This window comes from Narcine bancroftii, chromosome 1 (genome assembly GCF_036971445.1).
Source record: "Narcine bancroftii isolate sNarBan1 chromosome 1, sNarBan1.hap1, whole genome shotgun sequence".
In the NCBI taxonomy this organism is placed as follows: domain Eukaryota; kingdom Metazoa; phylum Chordata; class Chondrichthyes; order Torpediniformes; family Narcinidae; genus Narcine; species Narcine bancroftii.
The window spans coordinates 2214906-2233825 of NC_091469.1; positions in this window are offsets into that span (position 1 = coordinate 2214906).

Sequence of the window (18920 nt, forward strand, 5' to 3'; positions counted from 1 at the left end):
GGGGTTTGTATCTTCCTCATTTTAAGAATTATTATAAAGCAGCTCAATTGATATGTTTAAATGTATTGCTTAAATTGAATAGTATTCCATTTTGGGGTTCTGTTGAATTTAATGCAACAAGGGATATGGATCCCCAAGGTTTTATTTACAAATGGAATTCTAAGCTGTTATTTGGAAGTGGGGAATCATCTATTTTGAAACATTTGATTGAGTTGTTAAATAATATTGATAATGAAATGGGTATGAAAGGTTTCTTCTCTTTCTTCTTTGGCTTGGCTTCGCGGACGAAGATTTATGGAGGGGGTAAAAAGTCCACGTCAGCTGCAGGCTCGTTTGTGGCTGACAAGTCTGATGCGGGACAGGCAGACACGATTGCAGCGGTTGCAGGGGAAAATTGGTTGGTTGGGGTTGGGTGTTGGGTTTTTCCTCCTTTGCCTTTTGTCAGTGAGGTGGGCTCTGCGGTCTTCTTCAAAGGAGGTTGCTGCCCGCCAAACTGTGAGGCGCCAAGATGCACGGTTTGAGGCGTTATCAGCCCACTGGCGGTGGTCAATGTGGCAGGCACCAAGAGATTTCTTTAGGCAGTCCTTGTACCTTTTCTTTGGTGCACCTCTGTCACGGTGGCCAGTGGAGAGCTCGCCATATAACACGATGTTGGGAAGGCGATGGTCCTCCATTCTGGAGACGTGACCCATCCAGCGCAGCTGGATCTTCAGCAGCGTGGACTCGATGCTGTCGACCTCTGCCATCTCGAGTACTTCGACGTTAGGGATGTAAGCGCTCCAATGGATGTTGAGGATAGAGCGGAGACAACGCTGGTGGAAGCGTTCTAGGAGCCGTAGGTGGTGCCGGTAGAGGACCCATGATTCGGAGCCGAACAGGAGTGTGGGTATGACAACAGCTCTGTATACGCTTATCTTTGTGAGGTTTTTCAGTTGGTTGTTTTTCCAGACTCTTTTGTGTAGTCTTCCAAAGGCGCTATTTGCCTTGGCGAGTCTGTTGTCTATCTCATTGTCGATCCTTGCATCTGATGAAATGGTGCAGCCGAGATAGGTAAACTGGTTGACCGTTTTGAGTTTTGTGTGCCCGATGGAGATGTGGGGGGGCTGGTAATCATGGTGGGGAGCTGGCTGATGGAGGACCTCAGTTTTCTTCAGGCTGACTTCCAGGCCAAACATTTTGGCAGTTTCCGCAAAGCAGGACGTCAAGCGCTGAAGAGCTGGCTCTGAATGGGCAACTAAAGCGGCATCGTCTGCAAAGAGTAGTTCACGGACAAGTTTCTCTTGTGTCTTGGTGTGAGCTTGCAGGCGCCTCAGATTGAAGAGACTGCCATCCGTGCGGTACCGGATGTAAACAGCGTCTTCATTGTTGGGGTCTTTCATGGCTTGGTTCAGCATCATGCTGAAGAAGATTGAAAAGAGGGTTGGTGCGAGAACACAGCCTTGCTTCACGCCATTGTTAATGGAGAAGGGTTCAGAGAGCTCATTGCTGTATCTGACCCGACCTTGTTGGTTTTCGTGCAGTTGGATAATCATGTTGAGGAACTTTGGGGGACATCCGATGCGCTCTAGTATTTGCCAAAGCCAATAATGAAATGGGTATGAAAGGTTTAATATCTAGGAAAATACCTCTATGTCAAAACAGGCTTATTCCTTTTTCAATGGATAACCAATTTTTTTTGAAAATTTTATTTAATTTTACATATGCATTAAAACTTTTACATAAATAACTTTTACATATTATTCATAAAACATACTAAAACTATCAAATAAAATCTATCTTAACTTTTAGGAGTCGGAAGATTCAGGTTGGGCGATTGCAACCTAATTTCTACAATTTGAAAATATGGTTTCCAAATGTTTTGAAAAAATCTCAAATTTATTATGTCAATTATATGTAATCTTTTCAAGTGGTATACAACTACCTATTTCAGTATGCCATCTGCTCATTCCTAAATACACATCTGACTTCCAAGTTACTGCCACACATTTTCTAGCTGCCACTAATGTTTTTTGATATTTATTTAATTTCAGCTTCAATTTTGTGTCAAAAATATTTCCAAGTTTTTTTAAAATTTGGATCTTGGGGATATACTTTCCAAAAATAAACCCAATTCTATCCAAAGGATCTACATTCCCATGTAGAATGTAAAAAATATCTATACCTTTATTAGATCTAAAACATTTATCTTAAAAATTACTATTTAATCCATTTAATTTCTGCAGAGTAAAATATAGTTGATGTAAAAAAAATTATATTATACCATTCTGTACTGGATGTTAATTATATTAGTCATACTATCCTGACAAAGTTCTAACCAAGTTTCCTCTTGAATACTTATTTTTAAATCTTTCTCCCATCTTTGTCTTGACTTATGAACTCCTGGTTTATACATTCCTTTTTGCAAAATTATATACATAATTGAAATAAATGTTTTAATAATTATATCTGTGAATAATTGTTCCAAATAACTATATTCAGGTAATATCAAATCTGGACTTAAATGATCTCTTAAATATGCCTTTAACTAACAATAAGAAAATAATGTATTGTTTTGTATTCCATACTTGTTTTTCAATTGTTCAAAAGTAATTAAAGTTGAACCTTGAAAACAATCTTTTATTGACTTAATTCTTTTATGAAACCAAATATTTTTAAAAAATATTTATTGTAAAAGGAATAAGTTGATTCTGATTCAACATCATTCCTGGTGACTGAAGATTTCTTATTCCTGTTTCCAAATATGTTTTACTCCATATTTTACAAATATGTTTTAACAAAGGAATATTTCCAATAAACAACTTATCATTCCATTTATAAATAAAATTCTCAGATTTATTTTCTCCTATTTTATTCATTGCTGTATGAATCCATGTTGGTTTCTCTCCCTCTTGGAAAAAAAATAGAGAGAAATCTTAATGGTACTGCTCTATAATAATTTTTAAAAGTTGGTCATTGTAGTCCTCCTAATTCAAATTTCCTGTTAATTTTTTCTTTTTTTTATATATTTTTTTATTTTTCACACCATAAATCACATTAACCATGATACACATTTTTTTCCTTTTCACACATATACAATATCATTTTCTCCCCCCCCCCCCTCCTCCCCTCCCACCCTCCCCACCTCCCCCCTCCCGTCCATTTAAGGTATAAAATCTAGGATACATTAAACCAGTCAGACAATGTTGTCATTCAATAAAAATACACCACTGAGTCCATTCTTTTCATTTCCTTTTCCTTCCGTTAACTTGGGTAATGATTGTCCCCAGTAGGTTTTCGCTATTGTGTTTAATATAAGGCTCCCATATTTGTTTGAATATTTCAATATTATTTCTTAAACTATATGTTATTTTTTCTAATGGAATACATTTATTCATTTCTATATACCATTGTTGTATTTTCAAATTATCTTCCAATTTCCAGGTTGACATAATACATTTTTTTGCTACGGCTAGAGCTATCTTAACAAATCTTTTTTGTGCATCCTCCAAATCAATTCCAAATTCTTTGTTTTTTATGTTACTTAGGAGAAAGATCTCTGGATTCTTTGGTATATTGTTTTCTGTTATTTTATTTAATATCTGATTGAGATCTTCCCAAAATTTTTCTACTTTTTCACATGTCCAGATTGCATGAATTGTTGTTCCCACTTCTTTTTTACATCGAAAACATCTATCAGATACTGTTGGGTCCCATTTATTTAACTTTTGAGGTGTAATGTATAGCCTGTGTATCCAGTTATATTGTATCATACGTAACCTCGTATTTATTGTATTTCTCATCGTTCCAGAGCATAACTTCTCCCATGTTTCCTTTTTTATCTTTATATTTAAATCTTGTTTCCATTTTTGTTTAGTTTTACCATTTGTTTCTTCATTCTCCTTTTCTTGCAGTTTAATATACATATTTGTTATAAATCTTTTGATTATCATTGTATCTGTAATCACATATTCAAAGTTACTTCCCTCTGGCAAACTCAAACTGCTTCCTAATTTATCCTTCAAGTAGGATCTTAATTGGTAACATGCCAGCGCTGTATCTTGAGTTATATTGTATTTATCTTTCATTTGTTCAAAGGATAATAATCTATTTCCTGAAAAACAATTTTCTATTCTTTTAATCCCTTTTTTCTCCCATTCTCTAAAGGAAAGGTTATCTATTGTAAAAGGGAGTAACTTGTTTTGCGTCAATATTAGTTTTGGTAATTGATAATTTGTTTTATTTCTTTCTACATGAATCTTCTTCCAAATATTGAGTAGATGATGTAATACTGGAGAACTTCTATGTTGTACCAATTTTTCATCCCATTTATATGTGTTCAGGTGTCTTTTCCCCTATTTTATCTAAATCTAATCTAGTCCAATCTGGCTTTTCCCTTGTTTGATAAAAATCTGATAGGTATCTTAATTGTGCGGCTCTATAATAATTTTTAAAGTTTGGCAGTTGTAAGCCTCCTTGTTTATACCATTCTGTTAATTTATCTAGTGCTATCCTCGGCTTCCCCCCTTTCCATAAAAATTTCCTTATTATTTTCTTTAACTCCTTGAAGAATTTCTCTGTCAGTTGTATTGGCAATGCCTGAAATAGGTATAATATCCTTGGAAAAATGTTCATTTTAATACAGTTTATCCTTCCTATTAGTGTTAGTGGTAAATCTTTCCAATGCTCTAAATCATCCTGTAATTTTTTCATTAGTGGATAATAATTGACTTTATATAGTTGGCCGAGATTTTTGTTTATTTGTACACCTAGGTATCTTATTGCTTGCATTTGCCATCTAAATGGTGATTCTTTCTTAAATTTTGAGAAATCCGCATCATTCATAGGCATTGCTTCACTTTTATCTACGTTGATCTTGTAACCCGACACTTCTCCATATTCCTTCAATTTCTTATATAATTCTTTTATTGATAGTTCTGGTTCTGTTAAGTATACTATAACATCATCCGCAAATAAACTGATTTTATATTCCTTGTCTTTTATTTTTATCCCTTTTATATTATTTTCTGTTCTTATCAATTCTGCTAGTGGTTCTATAGCTAACGCAAACAATAAAGATGATAGTGGGCATCCCTGTCGTGTTGACCTGCTTAAGTTAAATTGCTTTGATACATGTCCATTTACTGTCACTTTCGCTAATGGTCCCTTATAAAATGCTTTAATCCAATTAATATACTTCTCCGGTAAACTGAATTTTTGCAATACTTTGAACAAATAATTCCATTCTACTCTGTCAAAGGCCTTCTCTGCGTCTAAAGCAACTGCTACTGTTGTTGCTTTATTCCCTTCTACTGCATGAATTAAGTTAATAAATTTACAAATATTGTCTGTTGTGCGTCTTTTTTTGATAAATCCAGTTTGGTCTAGATTTACCATTTTCGGTACATACTCTGCTAATCTGTTTGCTAATAATTTAGCTGTTATCTTATAATCTGTGTTAAGTAAAGATATTGGTCTATATGACGCTGGTGTGAGTGGATCTTTCCCTTGCTTTAGTATTACTGTAATTATTGCTGTTTTACATGAATCTGGTAAGCTTTGCGTTTTATCAATCTGTTTGATTACTTCCAGGAGGGGTGGAATTAATAAATATTTAAATGTTTTATAGAATTCTATTGGGAATTCATCCTCTCCTGGTGTCTTATTATTTGGTAATTTTTTTATTATCTCTTGTATTTCTACTATTCGAAATAGCTCTGTTAATTTATTTTGTTCCTCTATTTGTAGTTTGGTAGTTCAATTTTAGTTAGAAATTCATCTATTTTCCCTTCTTTCCCTTCGTTTTCAGTTAGGTATAATTGTTCATAGAATTCTCTGAAGTTTTCCTTAATTTCTTTTGGATTATATGTAATTTGTTTGTCTTTTTTCCTTGATGCCAATACCATTTTCTTAGCTTGTTCTGTCTTAAGCTGCCATGCTAGGATTTTGTGCGTTTTTTCACCTAGTTCATAATATTTCTGTTTTGTCTTCATTATATTTTTCTCCACGTTATATGTTTGTACTGTTTCATATTTTATTTTTTTATCCGCCAATTCTCTTCTTTTAGTGATATCTTCCTTCATTACTAATTCTTTTTCTATATTTACTATTTCCCTTTCCAACTGCTCTGTTTCCTGATTATAGTCCTTCTTCATCTTGGTTACATAACTTATTATTTGCCCTCTAATGAATGCTTTCATTGCATCCCATAGTATAAACTTATCTTCCACTGATTCCGTATTTATTTCAAAATACATTTTAATTTGTTTTTCAATAAATTCTCTAAAATCCTGCCTTTTAAGTAACATGGGGTTTAATCTCCATCTATACATTCTTGGAGGGATGTCCTCTAACTTTACTGTCAGTATTAAAGGTGAATGGTCCGATAGTATTCTAGCTTTATATTCTGTTTTTTTTTACTCTATCTTGCATACGAGCTGATAACAAAAATAGGTCTATTCTTGAGTATGTTTTATGTCTAGCCGAGTAATATGAATATTCCCTTTCCTTTGGGTGTTGTTTCCTCCATATATCCAAAAGTTGCATTTCTTCCATCGATTTAATTATAAATTTGGTTACTTTGTTCTTTCTGTTAATTTTTTTCCCAGTTTTGTCCATATTTGAATCCAAATTCAGGTTGAAATCCCCTCCTATTAATATGTTTCGTTGCGTATCTGCTATCTTCAAAAAGATATCGTGCATAAACTTTTGATCTTCTTCGTTAGGTGAATATACATTGAGTAGATTCCAAAACTCCGAAAATATCTGACATTTTATCATTACATATCTCCCTGCTGGATCTATTATTTCCTCTTCTATTTTAAATGGCACATTTTTACTAATTAATATATCTACTCCTCTTGCTTTTGAATTATACGATGCTGCTGTTACGTGTCCTACCCAATCTCTCTTTAATTTCTTATGCTCCAATTCAGTTAAATGTGTTTCTTGCACAAATGCTATATCAATTTTTTCTTTTTTCAGTAAATTTAACAGTTTCTTCCTTTTAATTTGGTTATGTATTCCATTAATATTTAAAGTCATATAGTTCAACGTAGCCATTTTATACTTTGTTTATCTTCCCATTCCGTTTCTCCATCATTACCTTTCCTTCTTATCCATTTCTGTTTTCTTGTTTTGAATCCTTTATAAGACAACATTCCTAAAACATCAAACATTTTCCTTATTCTCCTATTTAAAACTCCTTTAGCCCCAATCCCCTCCTGAGTTGTCTTTTATCCCTTGTCGGACAACCACATCTCCCCTCTCCATTTGGATTTGCGAATTCAATCGCAAGCGTCAGCTGATTTTGCAGTGACCGTAACACCCCCCCCCCACCCAGCCCCCCCAGAAAAGATTTCACTTTTCATATGTGACAAAGGTCACTCTTTTAATTCCCTCCTTATTCCCTCTATTCCTTTTCCTTCCCTTATTAATTCTTGTCTATACTATCTATATTTTCCTCTAAATACAGATACATTCATGTATGCACATTATACATGTACACACATATACCTCTTTACCCGCATACATATAAATCGTGGTCATTTTTACTCTTATTACATGTCCTCATCTCTCTGTTTGTTTTGTAGTTGTTCTGCAAATTTCCTTGCTTCCTCTGGATCCGAGAATAGTTTTTTTCCATAAGATTGTTTTCGATGTTTTGAACTCCTTCCTCTTCTTTAGGAGTTCAAAATTTATGTCTTTTTAGTTCGCAGTCTTTTGTACTCTCGTTACACGTCTTCATCTCTCAGTCTATTTTGTAATTGTTCTGCAAATTTTCGTGCTTCCTCTGGATCCGAGAATAGTCTGTTTTGTTGTCCTGAAATAAATATTTTCAATACCGCTGGATGCTTTAGTATAAATTTATACCCTTTCTTCCATAAAATCGCCTTTGCTGTATTGAACTCCTTTCTCTTCTTCAGGAGTTCAAAACTTATATCTGGATAAATGAAGATTTTTAGCCCTTTGTAATCCAGTGGCTTATTGTCCTCTCTTACTTTTCCCATTGTTTTCTCCAGTACCTTTTCTCTTGTCGTATATCTTAGGAATTTTACTAAAACAGATCTTGGCTTTTGTTGTGATTGTGGTTTAAAGGCCAATGCTCTATGTGCCCTTTCTATTTCTATTTCTTGCTGTAGTTCTGGACATCCTAGGATCCTAGGGATCCAATCTTTTATAAACTCTCTCATATTCTTGCCTTCTTCGTCTTCTATAAGGCCCACTATCTTTGTTATTTCTTCTGTTATAATTTTCCATTATATCTATTTTCTGAGCTAACAGTTCTTGTGTCTCTTTAACTTTTTTATTAGATTCCTCTAATTTCTTTTTTAAGTCCTCTACCTCCATTTCTACTGCTGCTTCTCGTTCTTGCACCTTGTCCATTCTTTTTCCCATTTCTGATAAGGTCATATCTATTTTATTCATTTTCTCTTCTGTATTGTTTATTCTTCTTCTTAAATCATTAAATTCTTGCGCTTGCCATTCTTTAAATGACTCCATGTATTCTTTAATAAGAGAAAGTATATCCTTTATCTTGCCTTTCCCTTCTTCTATTTCACTTTACTCTTCCTCTTCTTCTTCCTCTGGGTTGGCCATCTGTTGTTTCTTTGTTGCCCTTTTCTTCTCTTCTTTCTTGTTTTCGTTGTCTTCTATGTTCTCCTCTTGCTGCAGGTGTTCTGCAGCTGTCATTGCCGGCTGTGGAGATCGACTCCCCAGCTGGTCACCCCTCCCGTCGGTGTGTTTTTTTTCATGCGCGGTTGCGCACTTTTACTCGGCTCAGCGAGCCATTTTTGTAGTCCACTTTCTACCGACCTGAGGGAGCGGGTTTCTCTCTCCACCGCGGGCCTCTTCGAACAGGTAAGGCCTTTTCCTTCATCTTCCGTTGTCTTCTCTTCCTCTCTTCTTACCGTTGGTTTCGACTTTTCTTTTTTCGTCGCCATCTTCTTTCCACCTTTATATTCACTTTGATTTTTATTTTTGTGCCTTTGTGTTTTGCTTTGTTTTTTCTGACTTTTCTGGAGAGGGCTGGAGTTCACCGTCCGGCCACTACTCCATCACGTGACTCCCCCCCTGTTAATTTTTTCAATGCAACTCATGCCATTTTTCCTTTCCAAATAAATGTCCTTACATATTTATTTAATTCTTGAAAAAAATTTTGATTGTGCAAGTATAGGTAACATTTGAAATAAGTACCTTATTCTAGGAAATATATTCATTTTTATACAATTAAACCTTCCTATTAGTTATAGATAGTTCCTTCCATTTCTGTAAATTTTCTATTTTCTTAAGCAATGGTGTATAATTCAATTTAAATAAGTTATGTAAATTATTCTCAGTTTTAAAACCTAGGTATTTAATTGCATCTCTCTGCCATTTAAACTGACTTTCCCTTTGTCTTGGGTAAACTTATACCTGTCATTTTGTTCGTTTTAGATTGGTCACAGTGTTTGAGCTACAGAAAGAAAATAGACGCACACACCGAGAGCAGTTCAGTTTATACAAATGTTTATTACAAATTCAAAAGCTGATTTCACACTACAATATGCAAGCCCTTCCCAACTATACTTATCAATGCTTGGACTGGTCCCAACTGCCAAAGCAAGGCAATGACTGCACACTTGTAGTATGTTGTCAGAGCGCCAGTAGCAGCTTCTCCACCTCCCCTGACTGGGACATTGGCTGGACTCCAGAAGTTGTTCTTCTTCTTGCTGAGAGATGTTGCCACCTCTCAGAGAATCTCCCCCTTCAGCAGTGGGACCTTGCCTTATATTACCCAAAAACTGCTTACCCAAGCATCTATTCCCAGCACAGCAAGAAAGATAAGCAAGCAAGCTAGCATGCTTGGTTAATTAACGAATAACATAATTTTCAGCTTATCATTTTTAATACAATGGTTTATTCTACATCAAGGCTAGGTCTCTGACAGTCTGTGACCAAAACAAGCAGGAAGATTAAATGTTCTCGGTACACAGATGTCCTTTCTTCAGATAACAGCATCTCTGGCCCCTCGGTGGAATTTTGCTTATGTCTGCTGATTCTAAAAACAATTAGGTTCTCAGCCTTGCAGAACCCAAAGCTGCAAGTTTTAAAAAAAAAAAGGTTCTCAGCTCTGCAGAACCAAGAGCTGGAAATTAAGAAAAAAACAGGTTAAAAAATAGGTTAGAATCTTCCATTACACCCTTTTACTTTGAAAACACACAAATGTTGGAGAAACTCAGCAGGTCTTACATTGCTCATAATCAGCTATTACTATTGGCATTATTTAACTTTTATCACAATTTATTTTGTAACAAGATACTACACCATATTCTTTTAATGTTAAATACAATTTATTCAATGACCTTTCTGGTTCAGTCATTATAACATTATAACATCAACTGCAAATAAACTAATCTTGTGTTCTTTCCTGTCTACTTTAATATCATTATCAAATTAATTAATTCTGCCAAAGGGTCTATTGCTAAAATAAATAATGAAGGTGACAATGGACATCCTTGTCTACTTGATCTAGTCAATAAAAATGATTCTGGTATTTGACCATTTGTTACTACTTTTTCTTTAGGTTTAATATGTAGAGCTCTGACCCAATTTCAACTTTTCCTAAATAAAAAAAATCTCATTCAAGTCTATCAAATGCTTTTTCAGCATCTAAAGTAACTTCTACTCTAGGTTCCTCTCTTAACTGTGCTAAATGTATTATACTTATTAACTTTGTTAGATTATCTGCTAATTTCCATTTTTTTTAAACAAATCCAGTTTGATCCATATTTATTAATTTAGGTAAATATTTTACTAATCTATTTGCTAACATTTCAGATATTATTTTATAATCCGCATTTAGCAATGATATAGGTCTATATGATAATAGTTTAAAAAGATCCTTCCCTTTTTTGGAATCACTTTTATTTATTGCTGTCTTAAATGATTCTGATATATCATTCATCTCTCCCACCTGTTCTAATACTTCCATGAATGAAGGAATTAATAAATCTTTAAATGCTTTATAAAATTCAGGGGGAGAACCATCTTCTCCCAGAGACTTATTATTTTGTAATGAACCCAATGCTTATTTAACCTCCTTTTGCGTAAATGGAGTGCCCAATACTTTTTGATCTTCAATATTTTGGTAAATTTATTTGAGACAAAAAAATTCTATTTTATTGTAATCTTTTAATGATTATGACTGATATAAATGTTTATAAAACTCTAAAATTTTCATTTATTTCTTGTGATATACAAATAATCAGATTTGATTTTTTTGTTGGTGTTATAATTGTTCTAGATACTTGTTCTGTTTTTAATTGCCATGCAAGAATCTTATGTGCCTTCTATCCTAATTCATAATATCTTTGTTTGGTTCTCATTATATCTCTTTCTATTTTATAAATTTACAAAGTATTCTACTTTAATTTCTTGTTTATCAACATTCTTTTTCTTCATTTGATTGTATATGTAAATTTTTTTCTAACTATTATTTTTCTCAAGTTGTTTTGCTTCCTGCATATATTTTAAATCTTAGATGTACAACTTATGATTTGACCTCTTAAATATGTTTCATTGGATTCCATAAAACAAATTTATTCATTTTGGAATTAGAATTAATTTCAGAAAATATCTATTTGCTTTTCCATAAACTCACAAAAATCCTTCCTTTTTAACAACATAGAATTAAATCTCCATCTATAAGCTGGTTTCTCTTTATCTTCTATTGATATTGCTAAAAATAAAGGTGAGTCATTTGATAAAAATATTTCCTTTATACTTAACTCTTTTCATTCATCCCTGTAATTGTGCCAATATTGAGAAAAAAATTAATTCTGGAGTAAAAGTCATGCCTTTTCAAATAAAAAGAATAATCCCTTTCTTTGGATGAATTCCCCTCCATACATCTATTAATTTCATATCTATCATTAATGACTAACTTTGGTGGCTTTACTTTTAATAACATTTCTCCCAGATCTATCCAACAATGAAGCAAAACAAAAATTAAAGCCTCCACTTATTAATACATTTTCATTGGCATTTACTAAATTCAAAACTGTTTCTTGTACAAATTTCTCCTCATCTAAAATTGATGCATATATATTTTTAAAACTCCAAAATTCAGATAAAATGACAATGTACCTACAGGATCTGTAATAATACTTTGTATTTTAACTGGAAGGTCTTTATTAATCAAAAGTCTTTCCCCTCTAGCCTTGGAATTAAATGAAGATGCTGCAACCTGTCCTACCCAACCTCTTCAATTTTTGATCAACTTCAATTAAATGTGTCTCTTGTTTTTTTTTAAAAAAAAGCAATATCTACTTTCTTGTTTTCATATATACCAGTAATGTTTTCCATTTAATTGGATTTTTAATCCCATTAATATTAATACTTACAAAATTTGCCATTTCACCCATTAAGTATTTTGATAATAACACCCTCTCACCCATACTTCATCTCTTCCAATACCTAGTTCTACTACAGTATCATATTTAACACTTCTGTAATTAACTATTCCAGATGTAAAGAACATAAGAAAAAGAAAGGAAATCCTGTAAAGATAGAAAAAAAAGGAATAGAGACCCCTGCTAATGTTGCTATAGAGATAAACAACATTACTCCCCTTCATGTTACAGGCAGTGGCTTGTGCCACAAATGCACACATGAATTGTCAGCTATTCACCCCTCCCTCCCAGGTCTCCTGAAGATGTGGTTACATTTTATTTACTTAAGTATAAACAGATCATCCTTTATCAATTACAAATATTACTGTTCAAAATGTCCCTCAAATTGCACTCTGCTGCTCAGCACTCATCTCCTCTTCACGACAAATGTCTGGCAGAGAGTCAGCATATTGTTTAGCCTTCTTTGGTTCAACAAAGAACTTGTTATGACCTCCTGGAACAAAAACCCTCAGGGTTTCTGGGTATCTTAAAACAAAGGCATAACCTTTTTTCTACAGTACATTTTTAATTGGATTAAATTCCTTTCAACAGTTCAAAACTTATATCTGGATAGAAAAAGATCTTATTTCCATTATATTCTAAAGGTCCTTGTCTTTCCTTTGCTTGTTTTGCTGCCAGTTCCAAAATCTCCACTCTTACTTGATAACTGAAGGAATTTATCCACTATTGGACGCGGCTTTTGATCTGGTTGTGGTTGAGGTCTTAAAGCTCTGTGGTCTTTCTATCTCAGTATCTCCCAATTTTTGGCTCCAAGATTTTGTGGGATCTAAAGTTGCAAAAATTGTCTAATATCATCTCCTTCATCCCCTTCTTTAAGTCCAACAAATTTTATCTTATTTCTTATGAAATTTTCTAAAGCATCCAGTTTTTTGGGCCAAATGATCTTGAACAGTAATAAAATTAGTTTGCATAATTCCCCATCTGATCTTTAATTGAATCAACTCTTTTTCACCTTGTCAAATTTTTTTTGCATATTCACCACTACTTCCTCTTCATGTTTAGTTTTAACTTCTGATTTTAACATTAAAGCTCCAATTTGCATTATTTCCTTCATATTTGCCTTCATTTGCCTTTCCAAATCTTGCAAACTCAAAAGACTTGACAGTTTTACCTTTACTAAAACTTTCAACCATCTGCTGGGTCTTTCTAATTCTTCTTCCATTTCTTCTGATTGTCGAGTGAGGCAGACGGAGGCCCCGGTCCGGACAGGGAGTGGGAGGCGGCGGCCCCAGTCCGGGCACAGGGAGAGCAGCAGCGGCCCCGGCCCCGGTCCGGGCGAAGGGTAGACGGCGGCGGCCCCGATCCGGGCAGGAGCAAGGGGGAGACGGCGGCCCCAGTCCGGGCACAGGGAGAGCAGCAGCGGCCCCGGCCCCGGTCCGGGCGAAGGGTAGACGGCGGCGGCCCCGATACGGGCAGGAGCAAGGGGGAGACGGCGGCCCCGGCCTCGGTCGAGTGAGGCAGACGGAGGCCCCGGTCCGGGCAGTATGGACCGACCTAGGAGGGGAGGCAGGCCCCTCCAGCCCGGGTAAGAAACCTGCATAGGAGAAGGCCACTCCGATATAAAACCTACGACCCAAGGACCTCGCTGCCACGTCCCAGCTTGCTTGGCCACGGCACACGAACCATGGGTGTAAAGGGTGGGGCCAGTACTGCGCGCACTGCACTCCACCTAAAAGCTCCTTTGCGCAGGCCCGAGGACAGCTCCACGTCCTCCCCCTCCACGTCCTCCCCCTCCACGTCCTCCCCCTCCACGTCCTCCCCCTCCACGTCCTCCCCCTCCACGTCCTCCCCCTCCACGTCCTCCCCCTCCACGTCCTCCCCCTCCACGTCCTCCCCCTCCACGTCCTCCCCCTCCACGTCCTCCCCCTCCACGTCCTCCCCCTCAAAAGATGCTCACAAACTCAAGCTAGCATGCTGGAACATCAGAACCATGCTAGATAAGACTGACAGCCATCGACCTGAACGTCGGTCTGCCCTCATTGCACATGAACTCCTCAGACTTGACATCGACATAGCCGCTCTCAGTGAAGTCCGCCTGGCAGATGTAGGCAGCTTCCAAGAACGCGGCGCGGGCTACACACTCTACTGGTCTGGCAAGCCTTCGGATGAACGACGCCTATCTGGTGTAGGCTTCATGGTCAAGAGCTTCATTGCCTCCAAACTCGAAAACCTTCCGACAGGCCTCTCGGACCGAATCATGTCCATGCGACTCCCACTTCAAAACAAGCGTCACATCACCCTCATCAGTGTCTATGCTCCAACCCTCCAGGCGGAACCAGCAGAAAAGAACAAGTTCTACACCGACCTGCGCAACCTCATCCAACGTACCCCTACAGCCGACAAGGTTGTCATCCTGGGCGACTTCAACGCTCGTGTCGGCAAAGACTCAGAAACCTGGCCAGGAATCCTGGGCAAGCATGGCGTCGGCAAGTGCAACGACAATGGGCGCCTCCTGTTGGAGCTCTGCGCAGAACAGCGGCTTGTCATTACAAACACCCTTTTTCAGCAGAGGGACAGCCTTAAGACCACCTGGATGCATCCCCGATCCAAACACTGGCACCTCCTGGACTACATCCTGGTGCGAGAAAGTGACAAACAAGATGTGCTCCACACCAGGGTCATGCCTAGCGCGGAATGCCACACTGACCACCGGCTGGTTCGCTGCAAGCTCAACCTTCACTTCAAGCCAAAGCCCAGGAACAATAAAGCCCCCAGAAAGAGGTTCAATGTTGGAAAACTGCAGTCAGACGAAGCGAGAGGAAACTTCCAGGCAAACCTCAAAGCAAAGCTCGACGTTGCAACCCGCCTCACGGACCCGTCCCCTGAAACCCTCTGGGATCAGTTGAAGACTACCATACTGCAATCCACTGAAGAGGTACTGGGCTTCTCCTCCAGGAAAAACAAGGACTGGTTTGACGAAAACAGCCAGGAAATCCAGGAGCTGCTGGCAAAGAAGCGAGCTGCCCACCAGGCTCACCTTACAAAGCCGTCCTGTCCAGAGAAGAAACAAGCCTTCCGTCGCGCATGCAGCCATCTTCAGCGCAAACTCCGGGAGATCCAAAATGAGTGGTGGACTAGCCTCGCCAAACGAACACAGCTCAGCGCGGACATTGGCGACTTCAGGGGTTTCTACGAGGCTCTAAAGGCTGTGTACGGCCCCTCACCCCAAGTCCAAAGCCCGCTGCGCAGCTCAGACGGCAAAGTCCTCCTCAGCGACAAGATCTCCATCCTCAACCGATGGTCAGAACACTTCCAATCTCTTTTCAGTACCAACCGCTCAGTCCAAGATTCCGCCCTGCTCCAGCTCCCTCAACAGCCCCTAAGGCTAGAGCTGGATGAGGTTCCCACCCTGGATGAGACATATAAGGCAATCGAACAACTGAAAAGTGGCAAAGCAGCAGGTATGGATGGAATCCCCCCAGAAGTCTGGAAGGCTGGCGGCAAAACTCTGCATGCCAAACTGCATGAGTTTTTCAAGCTTTGTTGGGACCAAGGTAAACTGCCTCAGGATCTTCGTGATGCCACCATCATCACCCTGTACAAAAACAAAGGCGAGAAATCAGACTGCTCAAACTACAGGGGAATCACGTTGCTCTCCATTGCAGGCAAAATCTTCGCTAGGATTCTACTAAATAGAATAATACCTAGTGTCGCTGAGAATATTCTCCCAGAATCACAGTGCGGCTTTCGCGCTAACAGAGGAACCACTGACATGGTCTTTGCCCTCAGACAGCTCCAAGAAAAGTGTAGAGAACAAAACAAAGGACTCTACATCACCTTTGTTGACCTCACCAAAGCCTTCGACACCGTGAGCAGGAAAGGGCTTTGGCAAATACTAGAGCGCATCGGATGTCCCCCAAAGTTCCTCAACATGATTATCCAACTGCACGAAAACCAACAAGGTCGGGTCAGATACAGCAATGAGCTCTCTGAACCCTTCTCCATTAACAATGGCGTGAAGCAAGGCTGTGTTCTCGCACCAACCCTCTTTTCAATCTTCTTCAGCATGATGCTGAACCAAGCCATGAAAGACCCCAACAATGAAGACGCTGTTTACATCCGGTACCGCACGGATGGCAGTCTCTTCAATCTGAGGCGCCTGCAAGCTCACACCAAGACACAAGAGAAACTTGTCCGTGAACTACTCTTTGCAGATGATGCCGCTTTAGTTGCCCATTCAGAGCCAGCTCTTCAGCGCTTGACGTCCTGCTTTGCGGAAACTGCCAAAATGTTTGGCCTGGAAGTCAGCCTGAAGAAAACTGAGGTCCTCCATCAGCCAGCTCCCCACCATGACTACCAGCCCCCCCACATCTCCATCGGGCACACAAAACTCAAAACGGTCAACCAGTTTACCTATCTCGGCTGCACCATTTCATCAGATGCAAGGATCGACAATGAGATAGACAACAGACTCGCCAAGGCAAATAGCGCCTTTGGAAGACTACACAAAAGAGTCTGGAAAAACAACCAACTGAAAAACCTCACAAAGATAAGCGTATACAGAGCCGTTGTCATACCCACACTCCTGTTCGGCTCCGAATCATGGGTCCTCTACCGGCACCACCTACGGCTCCTAGAACGCTTCCACCAGCGTTGTCTCCGCTCCATCCTCAACATCCATTGGAGCGCTCACACCCCTAACGTCGAGGTACTCGAGATGGCAGAGGTCGACAGCATCGAGTCCACGCTGCTGAAGATCCAGCTGCGCTGGATGGGTCACGTCTCCAGAATGGAAGACCATCGCCTTCCCAAGATCGTATTATATGGCGAGCTCTCCACTGGCCACCGTGACAGAGGTGCACCAAAGAAAAGGTACAAGGACTGCCTAAAGAAATCTCTTGGTGCCTGCCACATTGACCACCGCCAGTGGGCTGATAACACCTCAAACCGTGCATCTTGGCGCCTCACAGTTTGGCGGGCAGCAGCCTCCTTTGAAGAAGACCGCAGAGCCCACCTCACTGACAAAAGGCAAAGGAGGAAAAACCCAACACCCAACCCCAACCAACCAATTTTCCCTTGCAACCGCTGCAATCGTGTCTGCCTGTCCCGCATCGGACTGGTCAGCCACAAACGAGCCTGCAGCTGACGTGGACTTTTTACCCCCTCCATAAATCTTCGTCCGCGAAGCCAAGCCAAAGAAAAGAAACAATCTCCTCAGAATCACTAGAATTTTATTCTTCTTCTTCTACTTCTTGTTGAAGAAGTTTATATCTGCTTCCTCCTTCCAGCGCTACTCCCGCTTTATGCCCTCTGCAGATGCCAGAGATGCTTCTTCCTTCGGGACCTCGGGCCATTGTTGGAGGTGGCTTGATCTTGGAAAGTCTTGAGTCACCACAACCACTGACTTCTTCAGGTGGGTTGCTACCTTTTGGAACAGCTCCCAGATCCATCTGTGAGGTAGGCCTCTCTTCTTTATCTTGTTGTAGTTTTTACTGTTTTTCTCTTGAGCCAGCAGCAGCTTTTCCTTTCTTTGGAGACATCTTTAGGGTGTTAGTTTAATTTTTTTTTCCTCTTATCTTTTTTTTTAACACTTTAAGAATGTATTGGGAGGAGGTGGTTCTCCAACCTGATGCTACACCATCACGTTACCCCCACCCCCCACGATAACCAATTCTTGAGGAATTTAAGACAGAAGGGTATTAAGAGGAGTAAAGGTTGTTTTGAGGATGGGAGATTTATAGCATTTGACTGAATTAGGGAAAAATTTAATGTACCTAATTTTTTTTTTGTTATTACCAAGTTAAAGCAAAAAAAATGTCCTACTTTGATGCTACCTAATCAAAGTGAATTAGAATTACTGATTTATAATACAGTGCTACTGTAAATAAATTTATTTCAGTAATGTATAACTTACCTCAATCTAAGGCCCCCAAAATTGGGGTGCATAAATCAAGATTAAGATGGGAAATAGATTTAAATACTTAAATAAGTGAAAAGAATTGGATGGATTTGTGTAAGAATAACATGACTAAACTTATAAATGTAAGATATAGGTTAGTTCAATATAATTTTTTTACATCAGTTTATTTGGCTCCATAAAAATTAAATAGCTTAAATCTTGACGTATAATATTTACGTTTTAGATGTAGATCTGAGCGTGGAACATTTTTTCTATTCAATGGCAATTTTGGTTAGGGGGTAGGTAAATAATTACTGGGGTTAAATTCCCACAGGACCCAATGTTATTTTTATTGAGTAATATTAATGTTACAAGGCCTAAACTAAATTTAAATATTTATAAATTGAATGTGTGTTCATTGCATTAGTAGTTTCTAGGAAATGTATAGCAATATCATGGAAGTCAGAAATAAATTTAGACATGGAAAGATGGCATGCAGAACTTTGCAGTTGGATACCATTAGAGAAATTTATGAATAATCTGTGAGATAAATATCATGTTTTTTGGAAAATATGGAGCCCATATTTACAAAATTTTGGTTTGCATGCATGTGTGGCTCTCTAAAGATCTCACTTCTTGGTAACCTCCAATAG